Consider the following 11501-nt stretch of genomic DNA (forward strand, 5'->3'; position numbering starts at 1 on the left):
CGTTAATAAGTTTTTCAACTTTATTGTATACAGCCATCACGACAAGTAATCTTCAATAAGAAGAGTAGCGCCCAATTTACAGTTGCCACCATTGGTTTCATCAAGCAGTAAAGCAAAATAGAACCAATGTGCTCAGCTACAACTTTTTAGCCATATCTACCATTTTTACAAAGGTTTCGCATTTAAGGCCACGGAAAGAGAGTTGTAAACATTTTCCTATTTCAACTGCTCCGCACATACCTATTTCCGACTCTTATGAAGGCAAATTATTATGAGCATTGGTTATTGCTTTTTTTTCCTTTTTAAGCATGGCCGAAGAACTGTGGATGCTATCTCATGCATCTCCCCTTTCTTGGAGAACATATTAATAACATGGTTTCGAGAAATAAAACTTAATGGCAGAACGCAAACCAGATCCACGAGGGCGGCCGTGTGCTGCTGGGCTGAATCAACTCTTAAGATTTAATAATAAAATAATATGCATTGTTGGGTGAAGGGGGGTCGTACTAAGATACATTTTTGGACATGAACCTATATTTTTGGAACTGATAAACCAGATTCGATAGCATTAAAGTCTTTATGTCAATAATATGCGCGTGAATCGGGATGTAGAAACACAAGGAGACACTGTTACTGAAATCATCGATGAAGGATCTATTCGACACCTGAATATCTACCAACTTTTGTGCAGAGTATTGTGTCAAGACCGAAAACTGGTCGACTTCGGGGAAGACCTCTTGGGTCACCTTACGTCTTTAAAAAGTGCAATATATCAATAAGTATTATGTGCTTTCTAACAAATGCCAAGTCCCTGTCAAAGACCATCTCAGAAATAGGTATCTCACTTTCGAATGTTAGCAAAGACCTCTTTGTTCTGAGAACTCTTGGCACAATATATCTGCCCAAAGAATGGAAAGAGGGCATTCTATGGTAGACGGGTTCTTCAATTCTAAGCGTTACACACGGACCTCAATCAAATGGGCCCTTGAAGAACAAAGTGTTATTCTCTACTAGTGGCTCCATGAGTATTAAGCAGTCCTATTAAAAGATTCTTGTAGTCAAAGTCGTAAAAAATTCAATGGCGAGTTCAAAGAATGCTCAAATTTGAAAATTTGACCATTTTAACCATACTTATATGATAAATTCCAAAAACATTTTGGAATGTCCTAATAAATGTTAAAACTTTCTCGGCCTCTTTGATGTGGTTGGACATCATCTTGCCCAACCTCATCATCTTCTGGATTGTCTTCCATCTCCCCCCCATCAATTCCTTACCGAGTCCCTCCTCTTCTTTCTCCTATAGATGAGGGGTGCTGGTGAATACTTCTAGCCCAGGCATTTTAGGTTTTGACCCTACGAAAAATAACGTAAATCTGAAAGTTGGCACAGTTGTTCTATTTGATGCGCTGAACAACATATAAAAAGTCCCAAGAGTTCCCATGTCGGCTTCCTTGAAGTTCGGGCTTTCGAAAGTCCGAACTCTTGAAATCTGCACGACGCCACTATAATTATAGCCTAGCGAACGAACGGAAAAAGTCCCAGAGTCGCGGGAGGGCTTAAATTAAAGGTTAGTAACCAGGCTATCTTTTGATATTTTCTGCAAGTGCCAGTGACAACTTCCGGCCAGACAGGAAGTGGAAAAAGACCGCGAAACTTGACAAAAAAATTGGTTTTTGTTTTTTGTTTGGACATAGGTGCGGTTTAGCGTCCGATATCGGAAAAATGACCAAAACAAATGTTGTAGAGCGTAGTTTTAACTTTAAAACCGTACCCTTTGCGTTGAAATCCGACCAATAGGAGGGGAGCTACAAACCGTTAAGTGCGATCCCACGCGCCGCTCGCCGTTGCGCGACTTGCCTGAGAGGTGCACCAGATCGACCAGATACGGTTGGCTTAATAGCGGCGCATCTCTGACTTATTCGTATTTTGACTGTGAGCGTTTTAGACTTTTGGGATGTATTTAGTGCGTAAATTTTGAGGGAAACTGTACTGTATTTTTTTCTAAACAAAACAATCCAAATTAAAAATTGTTGAGTAAACTTCGTCGTAAAACAAAGACAGGTTCGCTGTTTTAATTCGACGTTCCTTCTCCATCGGATTCTTCGTCTTCGGACTGGGGTTCGGGAACATTATTACAGCTCCTGCCTCTACAATGGGCGCATGTAGGTTGGCAGAGCCGCACGAACAGCGGTTAAAACAACCTTGCTGGCAAGCGCAAGAAATCAAATGTGGATGTTCGTCTGGTGCTGGTGGCAGACTTGTCGGATTTGGAACAAGTGTGGGCCCCATTTTTTTTAGCCCCAATCCGTTGGCAAAAGACAGTTCGATAGCCATTCTTGAACCTAAAATAAGGAAAATAGGAAATAGAATTAACTAAATCATTCTAAAAACTACTGTACAATCAGATTCAATATAAACATCTCGCCAGGAAAGATTGCCGGTCACAGAAGACCTGATCCCGGTCTACAACCTGTCTTTTTCTAAAGATGTGAGCGACTTCCAGGATAGGATCGTGCCAATCTTGAAGGAAAAGTCTTTTCGTTCAACATTGGCACGATCCTATTCCGGAAGTCGCTCGCATCTTAAAAAAAACATAGATTGTAATTTGACACAAGGTGCGCTGTGACCGGCAATCTTTCCTGGCGAGAGTTATACCGTCTTCTTTACTGCCGTAGAGATGAACAATAAATTTTTCACCAGCTGATACGATGGATTCTTTTGATGTGCCCGGTTTGTTGAACGTGAACGCAATATTTTGTAGGTGTGGGTTTTCTAAAAGCTTCCATGACTTCTTTTTTCCTTGGTTGTACAGCGCCGATGTATTATCGCAGCCCGTTATCGCACGAAGGAATAGGCGCGAAGAAAGACTGCCTACTATTCCTTCATGCGATAAAGGGTTGCGATACTACATCGGCGCTGTACAACCAAGGAAAAAAGAAGGCATGGAAGCTTTTAGAAAACCCACACCTACAAAATCTTGCATTCACGTTCAACAAACCGGGCACACCAAAAGAATCCATCGTATCAGCTGGTGAAAAATGTATTGTCCATCTCTACGGCAGTAAAGAAGACAATCAAAACCTGGACGATCTCCAAATTCACCTCTATGCTCGCGCAGTAGCAAAGCAAAGCTACGTTTGATCTAGCTACATTGCCGCCAACAACCGCCGCTGCCGAGCAACACAGTTTGCGGACGTACTTGCAAGTGAGATATGGAATCTGATTGTACAGTAGTTTTTAGAAAGATTTAGTTAATTCTATTTCTTATTTTCCTTACTTTAGGTTCACGAATAGCCATCGAACAGTCTCTTGCCAACGGATTGGGGCTGGAAAAAAATGGGACCCACACTTGTTCCAAATCCGACAAGTCTGCCACCAGCACCAGACGAACATCTACATTTGATTTCTTGCGCTTGCCAGCAAGGTTGTTTTAACCGCTGTTCGTGCCGCTCTGCCAACCTACACTGCACTTTAATGTGCGCGCATTGTAGAGGCAGGAGCTGTAATAATGTTATAATGTTATATATAATAATGTTCCCGAACCCCCTTTGTTTTACGACGAAGTTTACTCAAAAATTTTTAATTTGGATTGTTTTGTTTAGAAAAAAATACAGTACAGTTTCCCTCAAAATTTACGCACTAAACACATTCCAAAAGTCTAAAACGCTCACAGTCAAAATACAAATAAGTCAGAGATGCGCCGCTATTAAGCCAACCGTATCTGGTCGATCTGGTGCACCTCTCAGGCAAGTCGCGCAACGGCGAGCGGCGCGTGGGATCGCACTTAACGGTTTGTAGCTCCCCTCCTATTGGTCGGATTTCAACGCAAAGGGTACGGTTTTAAAGTTAAAACTACGCTCTACAACATTTGTTTTGGTCATTTTTCCGATATCGGACGCTAAATCGCACCTATGTCCAAACAAAAAACAAAAACCGATTTTTTTGTCAAGTTTCGCGGTCTTTTTCCACTTCCTGTCTGGCCGGAAGTTGTCACTGGCACTTGCAAAAAATATCAAAAGATAGCCTGGTTACTAACCTTTAATTTAAGCCCTCCCGCGACTCTGGGACTTGTTCCGTTCGTCCGCTAGGCTATAATTATAGTGGCGTCGTGCAGATTTCAAGAGTTCGGACTTTCGAAAGCCCGAACTTCAAGGAAGCCGACATGGGAATTCTTGGGACTTTTTATATGTTGTTCAGGGCATCAAATAGAACAACTGTGCCAACTTTCAGATTTACGTTATTTTTCGTAGGGTTGACCCCATTTCTGATCTAAAATGCCTGGGCTATTCTTCCTCAAATGGAGCGTTGGGGGTCGTCTGGGATTTACAATTCCCGCAGATTGTCGGACATTTAAGTCCTGCTTTTCGACAACTACGGAGAAAATTCCCAAAGTTAGCATTTTTCTAAATTCTACCCACTATAGGCACATTTCCCATTTTCACGGAATATAAGGGTCCTAACATATTAGATATGCATGTGGCCAAAGTTTTCAATAGTTTACTCCAAAGTTAAAAAATAACACATACGTATCTACTGTGTTTTGGAATGTGGCAGTCGCCCTGCATTCTATACAATTGCAAGAGATTGAGTGAAGCACCTCGGTGGGGGAATGTTCCTCTGAAGTGATTATTGGGACAATGCCAGCCCGTGTGGTTTTGTAGGTACCTCAATCGAGGGTTTTTGCCTTCCACATCATACCTGGTGGTACGCGCGGAGGGAGTGATCCCTTGCTACTGGTGAGTTAACTTCCTATTCCATCCATGGAAACAACTTTTCATATTCTTTATAATAGGCTTTACTGGATTTGGATTTTACACCTACCAACGTTTGTTTAGATTTTACAACAATCGATTTAATGGACGGTGTATTATCTTTTTCAACGGAAATTCACAAAGACGATGATTTTTATGAGCAAAGTCAAGTGACATTTCCATGGCAATCGTGAAATTACGAACATCCGCCCACTTAATTAGATATGTATTCGAGTACAACGTCAATATGATTTCATTGTATTTCCTATTTTTAAATTATACTGCAGGTATAATAAATAGTATATTAAGTATGGAGAACGGTAAGGGATTTTTACCGTTCGAAGACAATTGTTTGGAGGAGGAGCGAAGCGACGACTCCAATTATTGTCTGAGAACGGTAACCCTTAACGTTCGACGTGCTTATAAAATTTTTTGCGCGATCGAAATTAAAATTATGCAACCAATATAAATATGCACTAAGAAGTTAACGAGCAGAATAAATCGAAATGATCGAAGTGGTATGGTGTACATCACTAGGTAACCAGTTTATTTGTCAAAATTGAAGTTAATAATTTCATAAAAATGTGCATGTGTCTGATGTAGTTTACTAGCTTTGCACTTCCTTTATGACTTTATGAGCGTCTTGCTATAGGAAACAACAGCACAAATTGTACGTTTAATGTACCTAACAATAATTAAAGATTAAATGTAATGTAAGACTGTTGATTTTTAAAAAGGCGTCGGTAAGTATTTTTGCTGTTCTGTTTTTAGATCGGTAAGTAATTTTGGCGTCGTCGTAATCATAGCAACTGGTAAATTCTACGTACTGTCATGGAAACACCCATGGTAAATAGTCAGAAATGACCGATCGCGCAAAAAAATACTATAAGATACACGTGTATACTTGGTCTTTAAAGTACTTGCAACGTTAAAGGCACTACGCTTTGCGTCGTGCCCTTAAACTCGTTGCGCGTGCTTTAAAAACTTGATTATACACTTGTGTCTTAATATACTATTTAACACCTTTCATGTTCTACTCAATTAGTTTTATGTTCACTTCGAAATTTACCGGTGCAATTTACTATTACAATACTGCTCACAACTGTCAATAGTTTAGTTTGAACGATTATCATCTCCTTGGTTACGTTAAAGGAGTTTCAGACATAATAGATTAACCTTCATTGCTTTACTGTTTATTAAGACTCTGGTAAATAGATAGGTACCTACACGTGGGATGTAAAATTAGAACATTACTATTTGTATCGTAAAACTTCTTTGTTCACCAATACAGGCTCCAGTATTGCCCAAGTTTCTCATTGTTTAAAAATTTGAAAATAAACATAAATATTTTCGCATATGGGGAGCAAAGGTGAGGTAAAGAATTTACGTTTAAGCTGATGCTTTTTTTAAAAGATAATCAATCAAATAAATGTGTTTTTCGTCGACCTCTTTATAACAACATGAATTACTCCTTAGCGTGCTCCTTAGTTACGGGTGTAGCAATAAAGCTCATTAATGGTTAGCAACGTTAGCAACAGGGGGTAAATACACAACAGCTTGATTTTTAATCGAATAATTTTATTTTTACAGGAAAGTTTTGTCGCAGCGGAAAAAACTAGAGATCAAAAGTGCGATAAAATCGCGACAGCTTTAGCTGGAACGATTTTATTATGTGCTTTTGATAGAGAATCGATTAATTTTAGGAATTTGCATATTAATTTTGTTTGAAGTAATTTTAATATTCCTATAGGAATCGATTAATCATTACCACTTCCATGAAATAGATTTTGTATTGTTTTTATTGATAACAATTAAATCCAAACAAAGGATTTTGGTTATTTTGCTTCATTGATGGGGAAAATATTGCATTTAATTTTAGTGAAACCATTCCTTTAGTTGGGTTAAAGGTTTGTTTAGCATTGAGCGGTATGTGTATATTTTGAACAGGAAAATTTACCATTAATTTATTATGTGGTGAAGATAAATTTTAGATAAGTATCAAATTTAGCCAATGTCAATACACGTGATCACGTTTGCATTTTGTATTTATTTTAATGAACCACACCGATGTTCTAAGTCCAATAACTTGGCCAGAAAAATTGAACTTGATCGATCACATGTGTATTTATTAGAGTTTGTTGCGTCCCCAAACTAGAATAAAATATCCTTTCGTTTTTCCTTTAATGAAAATACCCTGTACATAACCGTTTTGCCTTGCCTGTATATATTCCTATTTGTTACGTGTGCGCGCATGAGCCGCAGAAGCGCAATATGTGTACTCGTCGCGCAGAATTCGTCCCATTCTTCGCTTAGAAGCCATCGACTCAACTACGTTGAGAAGTCGCCGTTAACCAATGGCCGATTAGCCTTCGTCGTTCGCATATAGATCTCGATCGATCCACAACGGGTCAAGATGTCGCCGTGCAGTTCGCAACATCGTTATTAACAAGCAGAACGTCAAAGCACCGCACATCAATATGAAGATTTCGTTGTAACAAAATCGACAAATTCGACAACTTCGTAGAATGAGCAATCTTCGCCATTGCAACATCGCCTTCGTTGTTAATGGACTTCGAAACAACACGTAAGTTCCTTTGTTTACATTATCCCTTCGTAACTTTACCATATTCTAGTAGCCGTCGTGCCTACGTCAACCATGTTCAATAGAAATTCATTTACTTTGTATTTTTGATAATAAACACGTTTATTTATGTGTCTATATTCTTTCATTCCCAGCATAAACAAGGCCTTGGAAGTAATTCATAATTACAGTCCACTTACAATCAAATTCTTTGTTATCGAAGCCCCCTTGTACGGTACAGAGTTCAATCAAATTAAATTGGATTTCAGATTGTAAGACGAGATAAGAGACCAAACCTCCGTAAGGTGTGGGATTTAAAAACATTTTTATTACTGGGCTAGCCGTGGGTCAAATAAAATCAATTGCCATAATAAAAAATTTTTCCAGTGCCGACTTCTAATTGTTCATTTCAGACGATATCTTGTTAATTGCTATAGGTTTGATGGTGATCAGCAGTGCAGTTAATTATAAAAACATTCGAAAGTGACACTTGGTCAGACTCCTGTCTCTCTCACAACCCTTGGCTTATAAAAAAAAGCGCGCGCTTTTGAAGAATTAGTCCAAAACCTTTTCAATCCCTTCGAATAAGAATGAGCCGAGGGTGAAGGGCCTATATGCCTTAGTCTGCTCAACAAGGTGACGTGATCCTTTAGAAAGCATCACCTCAATCTCTTCCCACATTGCTCCTGCGTCTTGTATTTATTGTACAAGCTAGGCGTTTCAGCTCGGAGTTTCTGAAGCTCTGCTTTTACCAGTCTTTTTTTTGGGACAGCTGACTCAATACACCCTGTGCTGTGTATGAGTTTGTAAAGATCGGTAGAGACTATTTGGAATCTAGCCCAGTTCGTGTAGTGATAAGCTACATGATAACGCCAAACAGAGGTAGGTACTGCCACATTTTGTTCAATACTCCTTTGCACGTCACTGACAGAATAGAACACCAATTTTTGGTATATTTAATGAGAAAAATATTAGAGACTTGTGCCCAGAACAAGTTGATCTATGGACTTGTGGTAGGTAAACTTTTGTAGAACTGGATATGCTGCGATCAACGATGCCAAAGGTTTTTGTTTAATATTTGACATTGACGTTCGAATTTTTTGTTGGCAGTTCTCACCTTTCGTTATTCATTATCGGTAGTCGCTTTCAACAGAATTGTGGTGTGTCTGAAGTGCTTTTAGTCGAAATGCATAACCATTTACATAGTAAAGCTAAGGAATGGGAGGCTAGTTTCATCCATTATTTTGAAATGGACTATGAAGATTGTGATCCTTTATTTCCATTGGGAAGATAGAGGAGTGTATCCTTATATAAAAGCAACTTTGTTCATATTTTTATTTTAGCGTTCGTAGACGTTACCATAGTATAATCCTTCATCACTAGATACTCAACTCCTTTTGGAAATACATACCGATTTTTTCAGCGTAGCATTTACGTATATGCGTTGTGGTAATGTCCCAACAACAACTTTTGGTATCTGAAAAAACCGTATATTCGTTTAAAGGGTTCCCTCCTACTGCATAAATTTGTTGTTACTATTTGCCTTATAACGTGAACTGTTGTTTGGAGAAAACAAAATGAAACGTGGGTAGATTTGTTCGTCGTTGGACTCCTTATCTGTCGCATTCCTCCAAATCCCACCCAGATTTACGCAGGCTCACCAATAAAGCTCTAACGAGCCTCCGTACGTACAGAGAATTTTATAGGGTAGAAAAAATGCACAATCTAAATTATATAGATACGGAATTATAATCTTGTGTGTGTGAATTTTTGTTTATGCATTGTAAGGAAATCAATTATTTCATTTATGTATAACCCGGTTTTTTATTTAACCGTAAGACACGTTGATACAGTCACCCGCAGACTGGTATCTCGGATACATCTGTAACATTGCGTCTTATGGAGCCGTTCACACACGCATACTTCTCGCATACAGTACCGGCGACTAAATTTCGGTTTCCCGCTAGGTCCAGTCGCCCGGAGATTTTACGACTTTAGGGAACTGATGGGCTATTGGTTCATATGGAACTCTTTACAGGAGGATACCTTTTCATTAGCAACCGGTCAGTGCTGTTCGTCACCTCCGCCCGAAGAAACAAAATAGTCATAAAATGGAGCGCACCTTTGATGTATTGTATAGTAAAATGGCTTCTGCAACGTCAATTTTATCAGGTGTGGTGTGACTTTACAGAAACCCGCCCGCCACTGCACTGAAAATCGAAGTACCTCACTGCGTAAGGCTGGAATTCTGATGACAAAGATACAGTATTTCGCATACAGTACCACCGTGTAAAAGAGCTCTAAGGAAGCTAAAAGGTAACTGGAAATATAAAGTAAAAATCGCGGTTTAGAAATACAATTCTATTTCAGATGCAAATAGAGTAAATAAATAAATACTGCACTATGTGTGCATATTTAGGGTGAGATAAATGAATCAGATCATTGTAATAAGGTAAGAACAAAGAGATCCGAGTTAAATACGTCTATCGCAACCCAAAGTTAAATGACAAATAATGAGACAGGAGGCTTTAAGCGGCGTTACATGGGGCGAACCTGCGCCGCGTTGTCGCAAAGCGCGAGGTGCAATTTTAAGTCAATCAGTCCTCTGAATGGATCCCGAAGACTGAAATTAATCCAATAGCGAAAATCATATCGATCGAGCCACCGTCATGCTGCGGACGAAGGTTTTCGCAGCATTTCGAAGAAAGAAAACAAGAAGCTTGAACATATCCACGGCGTACCAGGATGCCAGAAGCGGCGTAGGTAGGTGCGGATAGCGCCGATCCTGACGAACGGAGTTAGGTCAGAGCCGGGACGTGATGACATGCGGTGGCGACGTCTTGAGCCAAAGCGACCAGCCTCAGTTGCTTATGTAGGGAAGGTAGGCTTGCCCAGGCACAAGTGGTTTTTGCTGGCCCTTGGTGGTGCTTATTAACAATTCGTCGAGGCGTCCGGCGTTGCGGCGAATGGGGCGTTTGCTGGTAGTGGGGTCCTTCCCTGGCGTTCCTAACAACGGCGGGAGGGCTATAGTCGGTCCGTGCATAGTACAGCTGGATGCAAGATAACTCTCCTTGTGAGTGAAAGCCGTGACCCGAACTCGTCTAGAACTGGTGGTGCACAAACGATAAAGGTATTTAGGAACAATCGATGCGAAGTATGTTTTGCGAATCAATGTTTCTTAACTATTTGCTGTACAGGATTGTTACGCTTCAAACCCCATTTACTAATTATGTTATTCTATTGCAGCAAGAACATACCTTAAAGAAAATAAGAACCGTTTCATAATTTAATAAAGATTATTGACTTATTATTTATCCCTTTACCTTTTTCCTTAAGAGGCCAGGAGAGAATTACTAACTGATAGCTATCGGGCGCACATTATACATAATTCCATAACAAGAACCACCCGTAATTTAATTAAGGTATGCGAAGATTAGCCAGAGGTAGGATGGAGTAGAAGAGGTATTTGTAACATCCGTTACAAAATGACACCCAAAAACGGGGCTTACGTATTAGAGTGTTCTGGAGAAGCGATGAAAATAACGGGAAGGACACACAAACAGGAATTGATGCTTCACTTGACCTTCACTGTGGAATACTGTTTGTTGAAATCTAAGAACCTCGTGCGTTGCCGGATGTTTCTACTATCGTTCTGTATTTTAGTTCAAAAAGGTATTTGGGCATTTGCTTTTATGCTTTCAGAGAAATGTATGTATCTGTGCCACTAAATTACATTCCCAACAGTTTCTTTTTGAATCAAACAGCATAGATAAAAAAGGTTTTGTATAATATAAAAATCTATAAAAGTATAATCACATGTAAAATTTTGAGAGTGTGACGTCATTCCAGCATTGTTACAGACTCTCTATTAGCTTCAGAAGCTTCTTGCGATACGACCGATGTCTGAGACTGATTAGGGCGAAGAAAAGGAAGGATGCGCAGACGAAGTTGTTCAAGGAAGAGGAAGCGGGTGTGCAGAAGGAAAAGCAGTTCTTTTCCTTCAGCACACCCGCTTCCTCTTCCTTGAACAACTTCGTCTGCGCATCCTTCTTTTTCTTCGTTTGCAAGTACGCCTCTTTATTTTCCGTTTGCATTTGCGTCGTCTCTTCTGTAACTTACATCTGAGCTTTCTTCTGCCAGTCTTGCACCTAGTTCTTCTTCCTTCTCGA

At 39.7% G+C, this 11501-nt stretch overlaps 1 long non-coding RNA gene across 1 annotated transcript; it reads left to right on the forward strand.

The window, feature by feature from the left end:
- Positions 1 to 8242: 8242 nt before the first annotated feature.
- On the forward strand, positions 8243 to 11104 carry LOC116172322. The gene is made up of 3 exons (XR_004145630.1): positions 8243 to 9016; positions 9300 to 9648; positions 9703 to 11104. It is a non-coding gene; the product is annotated as an uncharacterized LOC116172322 (long non-coding RNA).
- Positions 11105 to 11501: the final 397 nt, after the last annotated feature.

The sequence above is a fragment of the Photinus pyralis genome, unplaced genomic scaffold (assembly GCF_008802855.1).
Source record: "Photinus pyralis isolate 1611_PpyrPB1 unplaced genomic scaffold, Ppyr1.3 Ppyr1.4_LG5, whole genome shotgun sequence".
NCBI classification, from domain to species: Eukaryota; Metazoa; Arthropoda; class Insecta; order Coleoptera; family Lampyridae; genus Photinus; species Photinus pyralis.